Here is a 20,301-nt window from a genome sequence, read left to right on the forward strand (position 1 = left end):
CAAAGTTGTAGAGAATTTCAAACCAAACAATTTGGACATCTTATTGGTCTAGAACGGACAACGGATGCATCCGGCAGAGCAGAATTACTGCGGAGGTTCGTGCAGTCTCGGGACTCCGAAAGTTGGTGACGTATTTGACACAAACTCTTCCCATACCTGGATATTTCGGCCCAGCCACGAGTTGTGAGGCTCATGAAGGACAGAGAGGAGTCCTAGGAAGGTTATAGAGGTGCCCAAGAGCCCTTGGATCAAAGGGGCATCCATCTCATGGCCTAGATTGCATCTCTAACACTATATATTGATGGGAAACCCTATTTTTGGAGCCCCCAAAGCATTGTCACGAAAATCCTCCTCCTTGGCAGCCAAGGAGGGGAAAACACTCATCTACACCAGCACCAACTCAAGGAAGAAGAAGGCTAAGGGGCGGCGCTCCCCCATGATGTTGGCGGCGGGGAAGGAGTCCCCCGCGCCGCCGCCGGCGCCGCCCACGCCTCCGCCTCCCGGCGCTCCTCGCTGAGCCCCTCTCCGACTTCTTCACCGCCATCTCCATAACCAACTCCTCATTGTATTCAGTGGTCCATCCTCTCACAAACCTCTGTACCGCCCTATGTAAACATGGTGTTTGATGCTATAAGTTATAATCCTATGATCTATGTCATGTTGCCATAGTTTATTTGTTCATTGATTGATTGGTTGTTTCTCTTTGGTTCATTAGAGTTGTATGTTGATATGTTACTGTCCTTGGTGCCCATTATATTTGTGCGCGCATGGATCAAGCACCATAGGGTTGGTAGTACTTGTATACTAGAAGGGGGAAGTTCTGCCGGAGTGACAGAAACCTGAGGACGCGAACCGGATAGTTGCATGTATGGGAGTAAGCGGACCATTTACTTAAGGCTATGGTTGGGGAAACCTTAATGCTTGCTAGTATTTACGGATGTTTGCTAGCAAGCCAATCATATAGTACTTGTAATCCCGGAGGGAGAGCATGTACATTTAGCCTCTCCTACATAGAAAGCTGCATCGAAGATATTGAACCCAAGATCCTCACTAATTGATCTTGGACAAAGCCACCACTATTATCACTGCCTTTCCACACTCATGGTACTATTAGTTTAGTTTGTTTTATTGTTGCAGCATTAACATTTATTCCGTGTATTTTATTGTTCTGCAAAGTCACCTCTCATACCCGTTATCGCTCTAGTTTTATTTCCTAGATATTGCAAACGCTTAGTGTGCGTAGAGTTGTATCAGTGGTTGATAGAACTTGAGATAATGTTTATACTACCTTTAGCTCCTCGTTGGGTTCGACACTCTTACTTATCGAAAAGGGTACAAACGATCCCCTATACTTGTGGGATATCAAGACCTTTTCTGGCGCCGTTGCCGGGAAGCCATAGCGTACGTGAATATTTTCGTGTGCACTTGTTTGCTTTATCTCTAAGTAGTTTTACTTCCTGTACCTAGTTGTTCTCTATCTCTTGTATGGATAGGGAATGCGAATTACAAAAAAAATTAGTTGTACTTCTTATATAAAAAAATAAAAAAATGTTTTCAGAAAAGAAAAGTGATTGGAAAGATGAGTAATGGTGAAGTGGGGGTCGACTTTGAACACTTGTGTTCATGTCTGCGAAACCAAAACAATTCTTTCCATGGAAGCTTTTCATTAAAAACTTGTAAATAGTGTATATAGTGTATATAGTGTACATATCCCGCTGTAAATAGAATGTATAGATAACCCCTAGTTTGTTATGCAAGTTTGTCACTATGCTGTCTAGAAAACAGATTTCATGTGCTCCACTGTAGAAAATTTTAAAAATCACCAGAACATGATCTTGATCTGAAATTTCTTGAGTGCATAGTACTGCTTGCTATCTAACTTTCGTTAGTTCTGAATTTTCTGATTTGAGGTACGTAGACAGATCTAATAATTCAATCTTTACGGACTGATTCTGTTGAGACGAATTTCCTGTGTTGTGCTGCAAAAATTCGTGAAAAATCTCAGAATGACATTTTGATCTGAAATTTTTTTGTGCATAGACCTGAGGTTATGATCTGTCTTTCATTAATCATGAGTTTTTCGATTTGAGATACGTAACTATCTCATTGAGTGAAATCTTTACAGAGTGCTCAGTTTTGACAGATTTCTATTCTCTTTGTTTAAATATTGTACTTAGGATTCAAAAGTTTCCTTCGTTTTTGACGTACGATTGAAATAATAAGAAACCTCAGTATTACAGTGGCTAAATATTTGATAGATTTTATATAAATTAGGGATACTTGAACACTTGTGGATTTTATTTAATGAGTACTAACCTACTAATGAGTTTTGTGAAGCTTTATGTGGATGCAGTTTTTAAGTTCCAATCAATATGGTGATATGAGATGAGCAAGAGGATGCAAGAGCTCAAGCTTGGGGATGTGTAGATGGATCCCAAGAGAATATTCAAAAAGATGCAAATATCTAAGCTTGGGGATGCCCAATGCACCCCCCTATTCATCAACCAACATGAGGTTGTCTCCTTCAAACTCAATATTACCCATCCACATGTAAGCATTGTATATAGTTGCTTTTATTATCTTTGGTTTTATCCTATTTAGTTTTATTAGGTTATTTATTTGGTTCTTGTTTCTTTGTCAGTTTCACTTATAATTGGAAAACAACAAAAAAAGGGGGTTTGAGAGCTCCAACAAATAATCATGCCCATCTTAAATGGCTATAAAGAAACAGCTTTATGGGAGACAACCCAATATGTTTATATTTCTGTTATTTACTGCTTTGTTGAGTCTTGGAAGTCATTACTACTGTAATGACCTCTCCTTATCATGTTTGTTTTGTTTTTGTGCCAAGAATTGCCTCTAATGGTAAGAAAGTGGTATTTGGGGGATTTGCAATCTTGTTTACTGTTTCTGGTTCGTCACGAGAAAAAATCGCCAAAAAATCACCAGAACGTAAGTTTGAGCTGCCAATTTATGAGCATCTTCCCCAGGTATTTATCTAACTTTCATTAGTTCAGAGTTTTTGGAGTTACGCAGCGTAACTATTTTTTAAAAATCAATTTTTACGAACTATTCTGTTTTGACAGATTCTTGCACTGTTTTGCATTTGCATCTTTTTGCCCACCTTTTTGAATTCTCTTGATCAAAGAACCTTATTGAAGTTGTGCTACAGTAGCTAATGCTTATTAAAATGCTTTTCATATGTCATACTGAACTTTATAGATTTGATTAATATCATTGCACTAACGCTGCTAATGAGATTTGTCATGAGTTTTGTATGAAGGAAGTTTTCAAGTGTAGGAAAGAAGAATGATGAGATGAGATGAAGAATGGACAAAAGCTCAAGCTTGTGGATGCCCATTTCACCCCAAGATATATTCAAGAAGTACAAGCATCAAAGCTTGGGGATGCCCAAGGAATCCCCTTCTTCATCAATAAAAATATCAGGTCCTGTTTATGTTCACTATATTTTTATTGCTTCATATACTATGTGTTATTCTTGGAGCATCTTTATTTTCTGTTGTGTATTTTATTTTCAATAAAGTGGGCACCATCATACCATGTTTGTTTGGGAGAGAGACACGCTCCGTTTTAATTGTATGAACGCTCTAGTTTTCACTCTTATTGTTCAACGAGCGTTTTATTTTTGCTAGTACTGCGTTTAGCTCTGGTTTTTCACTCCTATTTTGTTCAGAGCTTGTTAGTATGCTTCAGTTATATATGATTAGCTCTCCGATCTTTAATGAATATTATAAATGAGAGTTGTTTCAAATAAGTTGATTGGTGTTGGATACGAGTAAAAAGGTTTCATATTAATAGTGATGCAAATGGAAGATCTACTCTGATGTTTCAATTGGGTTGAATTGATCATTTAGTTTAGACTTTTAATATCACCATATGCTTTAATTAATAAGTTTTGTCGCTATGCATGATTATGACCATTATTGCTCTCTTAGTTGGTCGCTATCTTTCTTTTTACTAGCCTTCATTCTGTACTGAGTATGATCTCTACTCGTGCATCCAACCACCAAAAACCAAAATATGTCAAAAGTGTCCACCATACCTACCTATATGTGGTATTTCACCGCCACTCCAAATAAATTTACATGTGCTACCTTTAAAACCTTTAAAATAATTCCTTGTTCTTGCAATACATAGTTCATGGGAAAGTAGCCTAAAAAAATATTGTGGTGAGGAATATGTCACTTATGTATCTTAGTTCTTATAAGTTGCTTGCTGTGTGGCAACCATGCTGACATGGGGACACCATCATCATATTTTTGATAAATATCATGTGAGTTACTATGCATGTCCGTCTTGTCTGAAGTAAAGGAGATAACCATAATAAAAGGTTAGAGTATGCATATTGTTAGAGAAGAACATTGGGCCGCTAACCAAAGCCATGTTTACATGGTGGAAGTTTCAGCATGGACATTAAAACCTCAAAAATCTCTTATGAGAAATTTATGTTGCCAAAAGCTTTAAGCTTAAAGAGGAGTCCATTTGTCTGTTGTCCGTGTTGTCCCGGTATGGATGTCTAAGTTGAGAATAATCAAAAGCGAGAAATCCAATGCGAACTTTCTCCTTAGACCTTTGTACAGGTGGCATGGAGGTACCCCTTTGTGAAACTTGGTTGAAACATATGTAATGCGATGATAATCCATGGAAATCCGAGCTAATTAGGACAAGGTGCGGGCACTATTAGTATTCGATGCATGAGGCTTGCAACTTATAGGAAGTTTTATAAATAACCTATATTACTTATTGCTACCATTGACATTTGCCTCTCTTAAAATTTTATATCTCTATGTTTTCAAAATAAAAAGCTCTAGCACATGTTTAATCTCTGCTTCCCTTTGCGAAGGGCCATTCTTTTACTTTTATGTTGAGTCTTCATCTTCTAAGTTATATGCACCGTCTTATGAGAGCATAGTTGTCATTCTTAGTTCTATGTGCATGGTCCCAAAATTATTATTGATTGAATCATGAATGTGTTATTACTTGTTCTTAAATTATTTGTATCTAGTCATCCTTTGAACTTTGAAGGTGCATGTCACCGCAAAAATTATTCTTTTTATCACTTACCTACTCGAGGACGAGCAGGAGTTAAGCTTGGGGATGTTGATACGTCGCAAATGTATCTATAATTTTTGATGTTCCATGTTTGTTTTACACCAATTACTATATGTTTTAAGGGACTAACCTATTAATAGTTGCAAAAGTGCACAAGTTCTTGATTTCAACTTTGTTGTGCAGAAAATAGGAAAATATGGAAGGAAATAGCTCATTATGGTGAAATCTGGAATTTCTCGGGAATCTGTCCCTGCTGAACACTTTTCAAAGATCGCTTCGAAACTCATTCAAAAAGACGTCCAATGGAAAAGTTGTAAGCTACAAAGTTGTATAGAATTTTAAACCGAACAATTTGGACATCTTATTCATCCAGAACGGACAACGGATGCATCCGGCAGAGCAGAATTACTGCGGAGGTTTGTGTAGTCTCGGGACTCCCAAATTTGGTGACATATTTGACATAAACTCTTTCCATACCTGGATATTTCGGCCCAGCCACGAGTTGTGAGGCTCATGAAGGACAGAGGGGAGTCCTAGGAAGGTTCTAGAGGTGCCGAAGAGCCCTTGGATCAAAGGGGCATCCATCCCATGGCCTAGATTGCATCTCCAACACTATATATTGATGGGAAACCCTATTTTTGGAGGTCCCCAAGCATTGTCACGAAAATCCTCCTCCTTGGTAGCAGCCAAGGAGGGAGAAACACTCATCTACACCAGCACCAACTCAAGGAAGAATAAGGCTAAGGGGCGGCGCTCCCCCATGATGCCGGCGGCGGGGAAGGAGTCCCTCGCGCCGCCGCCGGCGCCGCCCACGCCTCCGCCTCCCGGCGCTCCTCGCTGAGCCCCTCTCCGACGTCTTCACCGCCATCTCCATCACCAACTCCTCATTGTATTCAGTGGTCCGTCCTCTCACAAACCTCTGTACCGCCCTATGTAAACATGGTGTTTGATGCTATAAGTTATAATCCTATGATCTTTGTCATGTTGCCTGATACGTCTCCAACGTATCTATAATTTCTTATGTCCCATGCTACTTTTATGATGATACACACATGTTTTATACACACTTTATGTGATTATTATGCATTTTCCGGAACTAACCAATTGACGAGATGCCGAAGTGCCATTTCCTGTTTTCTACTATTTTTGGTTTCAGAAATCCTAGTAAGGAAATATTCTCGGAATTGGACGAAATCAACGCCCAGCATCTTATATTTCAAGGAAGCTTCCAGAGCACCGAAGAGGGACCAGAGGGGAGCCCTGGTGGCCCCACACGTGGTGGCGGCGCGGCCAAGAGGGGGGCCGCGCCCCCTTGTTGTGTGGCTCCCCCGTAGCCCTTCTGACTCCGACTCTTCGCCTATAAAAGCCTCCCTGACCTAAATCTTCGATAAGAAGAAGCCACGGTATGAGAAAAGTTCCAGAGCCGCCGCCATCGCGAAGCCAAGATCTGGGGGACAGGAGTCTCTGTTCCGGCACCCTGCCGGGACGGGGAAGTGCCCCCGGAAGGCATCTCCATCGACACCACCGCCATCTTCATCACCGCTGCTGTCTCCCATGAGGTGGGAGTAGTTCTCCCTCGAGGCTAAGGGCTGTACCGGTAGCTATGTGGTAATCTCTCTCTCCCATGTACTTCAATACAATGATCTCATGAGCTGCCTTACATGATTGAGATTCATATGATGAGCTTTGTATCACTATTAATCTATGTGCTACTCTAGTGATGTTATTAAAGTACTCTATTCCTCCTCCATGATGTAATGGTGATAGTGTGTGCATCATGTAGTACTTGGCGTAGTTTATGATTGTAATCTCTTGTAGATTACGGAGTTAACTATTACTATGATAGTATTGATGTGATCTATTCCTCCTTTCATAGTCTGTCGGTGACGGTGTGCATGCTATGTTAGTACTTGGTATAATTGCGTTGGTCTATCATGCACTCTAAGGTTATTTAAATATGAACATCGAATGTTGTGGAGCTTGTTAACTCCGGCATTGAGGTGCTCTTGTAGCCCTACACAATTAATGTTGTTCATCATCCAACAAGAGAGTGTAGAGTGGTTTTAATATGTGATCAATGTTGAGAGTGTCCACTAGTGAAAGTATGATCCCTAGGCCTTGTTTCCAAATACTGCAATCATCGCTTATTTACTGTTCTACTGCATCTTTACTTCCTGCAATATTACTACCATCAACTGCACGCCAGCAAGCTATTTTCTGGCGCTGTTACTACTGCTCATATACATTCATACTACTTGTATTTCACTATCTCTTCGCCGAACTAGTGCACTGATGACGCGTAAAGCACACGCCCGTTGGGAACCCCAAGAGGAAGGTGTGATGCGTACAACGGCAAGTTTTTCCCTCAGTAAGAAACCAAGGTTATCGAACCAGTAGGAGTCAAGAAGCACGTTAAAGGTTGATGGCGGCAGAGTGTAGTGCGGCGCAACACCAGGGATTCCGGCGCCAACGTGGAACCTGCACAACACAACCAAAGTACTTTGCCCCAACTTAACAGTGAGGTTGTCAATCTCACCGGCTTGCTGTAACAAAGGATTAGATGTATAGTGTGGATGATGATGTTTGCAGAAAACAGTAGAACGAGTATTGCAGTAGACTGTATTCGATGTAAAAGAATGGACCGGGGTCCACAGTTCACTAGTGGTGTCTCTCCCATAAGATAAATAGCATGTTGGGTGAACAAATTACAGTTGGGCAATTGACAAATAAAGATGGCATGACAATGCACATACATGTTATGATGAGTAGTGTGAGATTCAATTGGGCATTACGACAAAGTACATAGACCGCTATCCAGCATGCATCTATGCCTAAAAAGTCCACCTTCAGGTTATCATCCGAACCCCTTCCAGTATTAAGTTGCAAACAACAGACAATTGCATTAAGTATGGTGTGTAATGTAATCAACAAATACATCCTTAGACATAGCATTGATGTTTTATCCCTAGTGGCAACAGCACATCCACAACCTTAGAACTTTCTGTCACTATCCCAGATTTAATGGAGGCATGAACCCACTATCGAGCATAAATACTCCCTCTTGGAGTTACAAGTAACGACTTGGCCAGAGCCTCTACTAATAACGGAGAGCATGCAAGATCATAAACAACACATAGATGATAGATTGATAATCAACATAACATAGCATTCAATATTCATCGGATCCCAACAAACGCAACATGTAGCATTACAAATAGATGATGTTGATCATGTTAGGCAGCTCACAAGATCCAACAATGATATCACAATTAGGAAAAGACGACCATCTAACTACTGCTATGGACCCATAGTCCAGGGGTGAACTACTCACACATCACTCCGGAGGTGACCATGGCGGTGAAGAGTCCTCCGGGAGATGATTCCCCTCTCCGACAGGGTGCCGGAGGTGATCTCCTGAATCCCCCGAGATGGGATTGGCGGCGGCGGCGTCTCTAGAAGGTTTTCCGTATCGTGGCCCTCGGTACTGGAGTTATTCTCGACGAAGGCTTATGTAGGCGGAAGGGTAGGTCAGGGGGCGCCACGAGGGCCCCACACGCTAGGGCCGCGCGGCCCAAGCCCTGGCCGCGCCGCCCTGTTGTGTGGGCGCCTCGTCGCCCCACTTCGTTTCCCTTTCGGATTTCTGGAAGCTTCGTGGAAAAATAAGATCCTGGGCGTTGATTTCGTCCAATTCCGAGAATATTTCCTTAGTAGGATTTCTGAAACCAAAAACAGCAGAAAACAACAACTGGCTCTTCGGCATCTCGTTAATAGGTTAGTGCCGGAAAATGCATAAATATAACATAAAGTATGTATAAAACATGTAGGTATTGTCATAAAACAAGCATGGAACATAAGAATTATCGATACGTTGGAGACGTATCAACATCCCCAAGCTTAGTTCCTACTCGTCCCGAGTAGGTAAACGATAACAAAGATAATTTCTGAAGTGACATGCTATCATAATCTTGATCAATACTATTGTAAGCACATGTAATGAATGCAGCAATTCGAAGCAATGGTAAAGACAATGGTTAAACAATTGAATCATATAGCAAAGACTTTTCATGAATAGTACTTTTGAGACAAGCATCAATAAGTCTTGCATAAGAGTTAACTCATAAAGCAATAAATTCAAAGTAAAGGCATTGAAGCAACACAAAGGAAGATTAAGTTTCAGCGGTTGCTTTCAACTTGTAACATGTATATCTCATGGATAGTTGTCACATGCAGAGTAATATGATGAATGCAAATATGCAAGTATGTAAGAATCAATGCACAGTTAACACAAGTGTTTGCTTCTTAAGATGGAAGGAAATGGGTAAACTGAATCAACATAAAGTAGAAGAATGGCCCTTCAAAGAGGGAAGCATGGATTGCTATATTTGTGCTAGAGCTTTTATTTTGAAAACAAGAAACAATTTTGTCAACGGTAGTAATAAAGCATATGAGTTATGTATAAGATATCCTACAAGTTGCAAGTCTCATGCATAGTATACCAATAGTGCCCGCACCTTGTCCTAATTAGCTTGGATCTACATGGATTATCATCGCATAACATATGTTTTAACCAAGTATCACAAAGGGGTACCTCTATGCCGCTTGTACAAAGGTCTAAGGAGAAAGCTCGCATTGGATTTCTCGCTTTTGATTATTCTCAACTTAGACATCCATACCGGGACAACATAGACAACAGATAATGGACTCCTCTTTAATGCATAAGCATTCAACAACAAATAATATTCTCATAAGAGATTGAGGATTGTTGTCCAAAACTGAAACTTCCACCATGGATCATGGCTTTAGTTAGCGGCCCAATGTTCTTCTCTAACAATATGCATGCTCTAACCATTCAACTCATGATAAATCACCCTTACTTCAGACAAGACGAACATGCATAGCAACTCACATGATATTCAACAAAGATAGTTGATGGCGTCCCCAGGGACATGGTTATCGCACAACAAGCAACTTAATAAGAAATAAGATACATAAGTACATATTCAATACCACAATAGTTTTGAGGCTATTTGTCCCATGAGCTATATATTGCAAAGACAAAGAATAGAAATTTAAAGGTAGCACTCAAGCAATTTACTTTGGAATGGCAGAGAAATACCATGTAGTAGGTAGGTATGGTGGACACAAATGGCATAGTTCTTGGATCAAGGATTTTGGATGCATGAGAAGTAATCCCTCTCAATACAAGACTTAGGCTAGCAAGGTTATTTGAAGCAACCACAAGTATGAACCGGTACAGCAAAACTCACATAAAAACATATTGCAAGCATTATAAGACTCTACACTGTCTTCCTTGTTGTTCAAACCCTTACTAGAAAATATCTAGACCTTAGAGAGACCAATCATGCAAACCAAATTTTAGCAAGCTCTATGTATTTCTTCACTAATAGGTGCAAAGTATATGATGCAAGAGCTTAAACATGAGCACAACAATTGCCAAGTATCAAATTATTCAAAACATTCTACCAATTACTACATGTAGCATTTCCCGTTTCCAACCATATAACAATTAACGAAGCAGTTTCAACCTTCGCCATGAACATTATGAGTAAAGCTAAGGACATATTTGTCCATATGCAACAGCGGAGCGTGTCTCTCTCCCACACAATGAATGCTAGGATCCAACTTTATTCAAACAAAACAAAACAAAAACATACAGACGCTCCAAGTAAAGCACATAAGATGTGATGGAATAAAAATGTAGTTTCACTAGAGGAACCTGATAATGTTGTCGATGAAGAAGGAAATGCCTTGGGCATCCCCAAGCTTAGATGCTTGAGTCCTCTTGAAATATGCAGGGATGAACCACCGGGGCATCCCCAAGCTTAGAGCTTTCACTCTCCTTGATCATATTGTATCATCCTCCTCTCTTGATCCTTGAAAACTTCCTCCACACCAAACTCAAAACAACTCATTAGAGGGTTAGTGCATAATCAAAATTCACATGTTCAGAGGTGACATAATAATTCTTAAAACTTCTGGACATTGCACAAAGCTACTGAAAGTTAATGGAATAAAGAAATCCATCAAACATAGTAAAACAGGCAATGCGAAATAAAAGGCAGAATCTGTCAAAACAGAACAGTCCGTAAAGACTAATTTTTTAGGTGCACCAGACTTGCTCAAATGAAAATTCTCAAATTGAATGAAAGTTGCGTACATATCTGAGGATTACTCACGTAAATTGGCAGATTTTTCTGAGTTACCTACAGAGACTACTGCTCAAATTTGTGACAGCAAGAAATCTGTTTCTGCGCAGTAATCCAAATCTAGTATGAATCTTACTATCAAAGACTTTACTTGGCACAACTATGCAACAAAATTAAGATAAGGAGAGGTTGCTACAGTAGTAACAACTTCCAAGACTCAAATATAAAACAAAAGTGCAGAAGTAAAATCATGGGTTGTCTCCCATAAGCGCTTTTCTTTAACGCCTTTCAGCTAGGCGCAGAAAGTGTGTATCAAGTAACATCAAGAGACGAAGCATCAACATCATAATTTTCACAACTTGTCCCATTAGGTATCTTAGATGCTCCCTTATCTATAGTGGTATTAAGAGCTTTATCAATTTTAGGCCTATAATGGTTTTTTGGTTTAGGCACCTTAGAGACATACATGAACTTTTGCTCCTTACCCACATAAGCTTTCTCTTTAAACTTAATAGACGAAAAAGTTGAACCCAAGGTTCCCATTGTTGGGGGGATAACCCCCGGTATGCCAAAGGCATGCCAAACCGGATGGTTTGAGCCATCAGGATACCGGTTAGATGTTCATGCCGGAGTCTAAGATAGGCGTTTGGCTGAACAAGCTAAACCGGTATCCTCATAAGAGGGATACCGGAACCGGATAGAAAAGGTACCGGGCCACCGGTAGGAAGGGCTTGTCGGCAAAGCTGGTCAAAGATCCTCTCCAGAGCTAGAAGACAAAGATGAGCTAAGCAAAGTAGCTTTAAACGAAGGGCTGACGATAAAGAAGAAGGTGACGAAGAAAGAAGCCGGAGAACGTCAGCCTCCCTGATTAAAGAAGACCCCGGTGTCATCTATGATTAAAGTAGCTTTGTACAGTAGCCCGGTAAAGTAGTTTGTCCAGTCAAAGATGCCATTAGGGTTTCTTGCAATGTAAGCCACCCTCTCCCCTATATAAGGAGAGGGGGCAGCCCTTCTTCACGGGCACGCGTGTACGAGTGTAGGCAAGAGCACAGAACTTGTGTGAATCAATGAACATGGTGATCTAGAGGGAGTTCTTCCTTGTGCCTTTCTTCTTCAACCTCTGGCCTTGGCCAAGTTCTTGAGGAAACCATCCGGAATCTCTTCCCACCTGATCGCAAACCCTCCCCCGAATCCTCTTGCGTCCATTCGGCCCCAATCTAAGCCATCCTATGGCATCTGCTCGTTCACCACGACGACAGTTGGCGCCCACCGTGGGGCACAGAGTGGCGCTTGATGGAGTTCACATTCGGGCGGGCGTCCTCGAGATCTCCGGCGAACGTACGGTGTCCGCGTTGGTGCAGCGCATCTACGCCATGGACTTCATCAACGACAACGCGGGCTGCTTCGCCAACGGCGGCGTCTTCCCCAAGAACGGCCGCATCATCGAGTTCGGCAGCCACCGCATCTACTTCGGCACCGTCCCCGTGCGCCAGCACCTCTCGCCGGTGCTGGTGGCACCGGACCCGCCAAGATGGCTCTGTGCTGGTCGCGCCGCCGGCAGCGTCGAGGTAATGATGACCGGTGTGGCTGGTGCAGGAAAGGAGGTTGCGGCTGAAGGTGCTGGTCGCGCGGTTTCGACCCGTGCGGCTAAGCCACCGCTGGAGCGCGGCGCAGACGCAGCGGGAGCATCATCCGCGCCACCGGAAACACCGCTCCAGGCGGCGATGAACGTCCTCGCCACCCCCATCGCGCAGAACATCGACCCGGCAGCGGCTCAGGCGGAGCTGGAGGCGCAGCGCCAGAGGATGCTGGAGAGCGGCAAGGACATCGTCAGGGCGCAGCGCGAGCTGAACCTAACCGTACGTGAGTATAACGCTGCCCATGGCTTTGCTTCTGTTAGCGTGCATGCTGCTAGGATGCCGGAAAACCGGCTAAAAGAACGCAACCTAGATCAAGATTTGCGCAAAGAGATTCTTACCGGCAAGAGTGCCTCTGCATCTGTTAGCATCGTGGAAAAGCCTAAGTATAGCAGCCCGGATAAAACTATAAAAGCTGCTAAGGCTGCAGTAGAGCTATGCGAGTCGCTTTCCGGAGAGGCTCTGGTAAAGCAGCAAGAGCGTGTTAGAGAGCTGCTGGAAACCATAGAGCAGCAAAATGCTGAGCAGCTGGCTAAGCTGAACAAGGCAGCGGCCTCAAAATCCGCGCGTTCGACAAAGAATGCCGGTAGCAAGTCCCATGGGCAGGCATCGTCCCCCCATCCGGATAGAAGAAGAGAAAAAGAAGTGAATGCACAGCAGATGACTGTGTACGATCCGGTTCTTGCCGGAAAGCAACAAGCCGGGCAACATGATGCCGGTAGAAAAAGCCAAGGGGCAGAGCGAGGCTACGCCAGAGGCTATGCCGGAAACAATCATGCCGGTAGATATGAGACCGGGCAAAACTATCGAGCTGCAAGGGCAGCATACGATGAGGAGGAAATAGATCCCCCAAGGTACCGGCAGGCAAGGGCCGCGGTACCGGAATGTTATGATGAAGCCGATTCTACAAGACCGGCAGCGTACCGGAACCCATTGGGAGAACGCCTGGGAGAGAGATACCTACCGGAACGAGATGCGAGGCACCGTCTGGATAGAGTGTACTTGTCAGAAATGATCGAGGAGGAAGGTCCTCCAGGTCCAAAGTGCTTTGGCCCAAGGATCATGAAAGAAAAACCACCAGTTCGCAACTTTATGTTGCCCCGTGATACAAAGACATACGATGGCACCACGAAGTCGGAAGATTGGCTCGCGGATTACGTGACCGCGGTATACGTTGCAGGCGGTGGAGGAACCGTAGCAGGAGGAGGAAACCGGCGTTTGGCCGTGAGGATCATACCATCGTTTTTGGTTGGACCGGCAAGAATCTGGCTAAACAACTTGCCGGCAGGAAGTATAAATGGCTGGCTGGATTTTGAGGAGGCTTTTGTGAGCAATTTCAGCAGCACCTATCAGAGGCCAAACAGGCCGCAGCAACTTGCTCTGTGCGTGCAGCGCCCGAATGAAACAGACCGGGATTATCTGGCCCGGTGGAACACTACAAGGAACTCCTGTGAAGGGGTAATCGAGGCACAAGCCATTGCTTGGTTTAGCAGTGGATGCAGAAGAGGTTCACCGTTGTGGCAAAAGTTGCAGCGCAACATGCCGACAACGCTGGCAGAGATGATACGTGTGGCTGATAGCTATGCATTGGGAGACCCAACGCAGCCGGCAGTGCAACCGGAGCCGGAACAGCTGCGCCACGAGCAACACCGGGATAACCGGAATAACAAAAGAAGAGAAGATTTTCCGGATCGAAGGTACGGTCCGCAGCAAGTTGCTGCTGTGCAAGAAAACTTTGAGGCCAGCGACAGCCAGAGGCAAAAAACCGGATCGCAGCCATGGGCAGGTCCTAAGAAACAATGGGTGGAAAAGAAACCCTGGGTCCAGAAAAGGAACTGGCAAGAACCCGCAAAATACACCATGGAAGCTGCCATGGATCAACCTTGCCGGTGGCACACACCGAATCCGGCACACCCGTCAAACCATCTGACGAAGGATTGTACCTGGACCAAGTACTTGATGCAAAAGGGAACGGTAAAAGACGCACAGCCACCACAAGACATGCCGCGGCAGCAGCAACAGCTACCGCCACCACCGCCACTTACCGGGGCAAACGCCTTACCGGTGCAGCCAAACCGGCAGCAGTACCAGCAAGTTAACCGGGTGGAGCAAAACGATAACCAACCACCTCCACCGGCACCTTTAGGCCGGAATGTTTATGAAGATCCGCATCTGTGCTGTGTTGTCTTTGTCACTGAGCCAACAGACAGGCAAAGTGTGCACCGCCGCTCCATGGAGGTCAATGCTGTGATGCCGGCAGTTCCCAAATACATGATGTGGTCCAATCAGGAAATTACCTGGTCATCTAAGGATCACCCAAAGATCATGCCGAATCCGGGTGGATATGCTCTTGTTGTGGACCCAATTATGAAAGGGCCGCAAACTCGAGTGAAGTTCAGCAAGTTGTTGATAGACAATGGCAGTAGCATCAACATCATGTACAAGCACACCATGCATACGCTGGGCATAACAGAAAACATGCTTCAGCCAACGAGCACAACGTTCCACGGGATCGTTCCTGGCTTGTCCTGTGCCCCGATAGGAAAAGTTCGGGTGGACGTGGCATTTGGAGGACGTGACAACTGCCGGGTGGAAAATCTGGAGTTTGAGGTGGTGGATCTAGACAGTCCCTACCATGCATTGCTGGGGAGACCGGCATTGGCAGCCTTCATGGCCACAACTCATACGGCTTACCTCAAGATGAAGATGCCGGCACCTCGTGGACCATTGACTGTGGTGGGAAACTATAAGATCTCACTGGAAACTGCATCTGCCGGATCGAACCTAGCGGAATCGCTGGTGATCGCGGAGGAAAAGAAAAGAATGCAAACAGCTGTTGCGCTGGCTCAGTCCTCACAATTGAGCTTAGCGGCAATGAGTGAAAACATGGGCTCACCGGCATTCAAGCCGACAAATGAAACAAAGGACATCGTGCTGGATCCGGCTTACCCAGAGCGCACCGTTCGTATCGGTGCCGGCCTCGACCAAGCATAGGAAAGCGCGCTCGTCAGCTTCCTCCGTGAGAATCGGAATATCTTTGCCTGGTCAACTGATGATTTGGTAGGTGTTCCGAGGGAGCTGGCTGAGCACTCTCTAAACGTCCGGAAAGATGCCAAGCCGGTGCGGCAACCACTACGCCGGTTCGCTGAAGACAGAAGAAAGATCATAGGAGAAGAGGTGACAAAGCTGCTTGTTGCCGGATTCATCGTGGAGGTCACGCACACAGAGTGGCTGGCCAATCCGGTAATGGTTGAAAAGAAGAAAGATGAGAACCTGGAAGCAAAGGCTCCGAAGGTGTGGCGCATGTGCATCGACTACACCAACCTGAACAAGGCTTGCCCAAGAGATCCTTTTCCTTTGCCACGAATCGATCAAGTGATTGATTCAACTGCTGGGTGTGAGTTGTTGTCCTTCCTGGATGCCTATTCCGGTTTCCACCAGATTCCCTTGAAAAAGGAAGATCAAATAAAAACTGCGTTCATTACCCCGCACGGGGCTTATTGCTATGTTACTATGCCTTTTGGTTTGCGCAACGCTGGTGCAACGTACCAGCGCTGTATGCAAAAATGCTTGTTTGATCAAATCGGAAAGAATGTGCAAGTCTATGTGGATGACATTGTGATAAAAACTAAGGTAAAGAACACCTTAATCGATGACATCAGGCAAACGTTCGATAACCTAAGACGGTTCCGGATGAAACTCAATCCGGCAAAATGTACCTTCGGTGTCCCTGCCGGCAAGCTGCTCGGTTTCCTGGTATCAAGCCGGGGCATAGAAGTTAATCCGGTAAAGATCCGGGCAATAGAAAGAATGGCTATCCCTCGATAGTTAAAAGATGTGCAGAAGTTTACCGGAAGCTTGGCATCGCTAAGCCGGTTCGTGAGCAGGTTGGGAGAAAAAGCTCTACCACTCTATGCTCTGATGAAAAAATCTGACACGTTCGTCTGGACCCCTCAGGCAGACGCAGCGTTTAAAGAGCTAAAGACAATGCTAGCCACAGCACCCATACTGGCTTCACCTCTAGAAAGGGAGCCTATGCTGTTATACATAGCGGCAACAAACCGGGTTGTGAGTGTAGTGGTTGTAGTTGAAAGAGAAGAGGAAGAAAAAACCGTCCAGAGGCCGGTATACTACCTGAGCGAGGTGCTCTCCCTCTCAAAACAAAACTACCCTCACTTCCAAAAAATGACTTATGGCGTGTACATGGCCGCCACAAAACTCAAGCACTACTTTGAGGAGCACCCCATGAAGGTGGTGAGTGAAGCACCAATTTCCGACATCATGTGCAACAAAGACGCCAGCGGCCGGATTGCAAAATGGGCAATCCAGATATCACCGTACGTGCCGGTATATGAAAGAAGAGATGCCATAAAATCACAGGCTTTGGCTGATTTCCTTGTTGATTGGGCGGAGATGCAATACAAACCGCCGGATCAGAGGATAGAGTACTGGAAGATGCACTTTGATGGATCCAAGCTCAAGGAGGGTCTAGGTGCCGGTGTGGTGCTTACTTCACCAAAAGGAGACCACCTCCGGTATGTTTTGCAAGTACATTTCAGGGCATCGAACAATGTCGCTGAATATGAAGCTTTGATCCATGGGCTTAAGGTCGCAAAAGAAATCGGTGCACACCGGATCATTTGCTATGGAGATTCAGACCTTGTGGTACAGCAGTGTTCCGGAGATTGGGATGCAAAAGATGCCAACATGGCCTTGTACCGGTTTCACGTGCAAAAGATTGCCGGATTCTTCGAAGGTTGTGAGTTTCACCATGTGCCGCGAGCAGAAAATGAAGCCGCGGATGCTTTGTCCAAGCTGGGCTCATCTAGGCAGGAAATTCCTCCCGGAATAGCTTTGGCTCACTTAAGAGTGCCATCGATCAAACCAAGCCCGGAATCGGAATCAATTTTTGTACCGGAATCACACGTAGTACCCATGGATATCGATGAAGGGAACCCGGGGACTGTTCCGGCAAGCTCGGGGACTGCTCCGGTAGGCTCGGGGACTGCTGTACCCGTACCGGAAGAGATGATGCTGGTGGATAGCATGGAGATAGATGCGCCGGTGTTTTTGGTTCGAGAGATACCGTCATGGGTTAAACCTATTAAGGAATTCCTGATCAACGGCACCTTGCCGGCTGATGAAAATGAATCAAGGAGGATACAAAGAAGGTCCAAAGCTTACACATTCATCAATGGGGAGGTGTACAAGAGAAGCGTTACCGGTGTCCTTCAAAGATGTGTGGAACCGGAGGAAGGAAAAGAAATGCTTGAGGAAATTCACCAAGGAGAATGTGGGCATCATGCTTCATCAAGGGCGCTAGTAGCAAAAGTATTCCGGCATGGGTTTTATTGGCCCACTGCTTTGGAAAATGCTGAGGATTTGGTAAGAAAATGCAACGGCTGCCAGAGGTACGCCAAACAAAATCATACCCCAGCATCCGGTTTAAAGACAATACCGCTAACATGGCCATTTGCCGTTTGGTGCCTTGACATGGTTGGACCATTCAAAACTGCAAGAAGCAGCATGACTCACATCTTGGTCATGGTGGACAAGTTCACTAAATGGCTAGAAGTAAAACCTATCGCAAAGTGTGATGGGCATACAGCGGTAAAATTCCTAAAAGATGTCATTTTGCGGTATGGGTACCCGCATAGCATCATTACTGATAATGGAACCAACTTTGCTCAAGGTGAGTTCAAAAGGTTCTGTGAAGACAACAACATCCGGTTGGATTTGTGCTCAGTGGCACACCCACAAGGCAATGGCCAAGTGGAAAGAATGAATGCCTTGGTGCTTTCCGGTATCAAGCCTAGACTCATTGATGCGGTGGAAAAGTCACCGGGATGTTGGCTCGATGAGCTACCGTCAGTACTGTGGAGTATAAGAACAACCCCAAACCGGTCTACCGGATACACTCCCTTCTTCATGGTTTATGGAGCAGAAGCGGTGATACCAACCGACATCATTTATGATTCACCAAGGGTACAGCTCTATACTGAGCAAGAGGTCAAAGAGGCCAGAGAAAATGATGTCGACTTGCTGGAAGAAGCAAGAGAGCTGGCTTTGGCAAGAACAGCCATTTACCAGCAAAACCTAAGACGCTATCATAACCGGAAGGTTAACCCAAGAGTTTTCCGGGAAGGAGATCTTGTACTTCGCCTGGTGCAGCGCACTGAAGGCCGGCATAAGCTCTTGCCACCATGGGAAGGTCCCTTCATTGTAAGCAAGGTGCTTCACAATGATGCATACTACTTGATCGATGCACAGGAGTGGGAGAAAGGAAAGGCGGACAGGTCCGGAGAGGAAAGCAAACGTCCATGGAACGTAGCTCTGTTGCGTCCTTTCTACTCTTGAAGTGGTGATGTAAGAAGTTCCTTTTTGTACCTTATATGCTATGAATAAAAGATGCCGGAACCTTGAATGAATCTCGGGGACTACCTCAACTTAAGTTGCATGTAACTTGTTTATTTTTTCAGTTTACCGGTTGCTTATTGAATGTTTTTTCTTTCCGGTTTAGTAGTGTGCTAAATCCTACCGGAGTCTTTGACTCTGCTGCTGTCCGCAAACCGGCTTCATGGCAAGCAAGATAAACCGGTAGGAGATAAGCACATGAACTGCGAAAAGGGGGAGCAGGAAAGAACAATCCGGAAAATTTAACTAACCCCGGTTAAACCGGTTTTTTGCAAAATTTCAAAGTTATTTCTAAGTTCAAGAAGATGCTTGTTTGGTGAAAGAACCTTGTGCTCATACGCCAAAGAACGCCCAGAGAAGGCAGGCAGAGCCAAGGCAAAAGAACCAAGTATGCATCAAATTGGATGCGGAAACAATTGGGAAATCTTTGCAGTACAGGATAAAATCAAAACCAAAAGCAAAATATGCTAAGGCAAACTTATAAATACTTAGCTACCGGTATAACTTACCGGCAGGAAATGTTGTACCACAACCACAAGCAAACTTAAGTTTTACATCATAGACCCCGGCATACCGGGGCAGAATTTAACGGACATTGTTTTAAGTTAACCAGGACAAAGAAACACATCACAGGCAAACATTGCATAAGAGCAGGTAATCAGATAGCAGGGGCATCGGGTGCAGCGTCGCCAGCCTCAACATCTTCCGGGGGAGCAGCGCCGGCTTCGGGAGCTTCCGGCAGCACGTCCTCGGCAGCTTCACCTTCATCTCCCTCGTCTTCTTCTTCCTCATCGCTGAGGTAGTCCTTGACACCAGGAGGGGGTGGGATGAAGGTGCGGACCTCGGCATACTCAGCAAGCCGGTATGCCCGGTCCCGCCGCTTCGCGGCAAGCGCCGGATCCGTGTCTGTAGGAGCATCTGCGCGAACGCCTTGGAGAGCATCCAGGTTGAGGTCAGGGTACCAAGAACACGCGGAGCGCAGCGCCGTGTCAGCTCCGGCACGAGCCGCG

This window comes from Lolium perenne, unplaced genomic scaffold (genome assembly GCF_019359855.2).
Source record: "Lolium perenne isolate Kyuss_39 unplaced genomic scaffold, Kyuss_2.0 unplaced28, whole genome shotgun sequence".
NCBI lineage: Eukaryota > Viridiplantae > Streptophyta > Magnoliopsida > Poales > Poaceae > Lolium > Lolium perenne.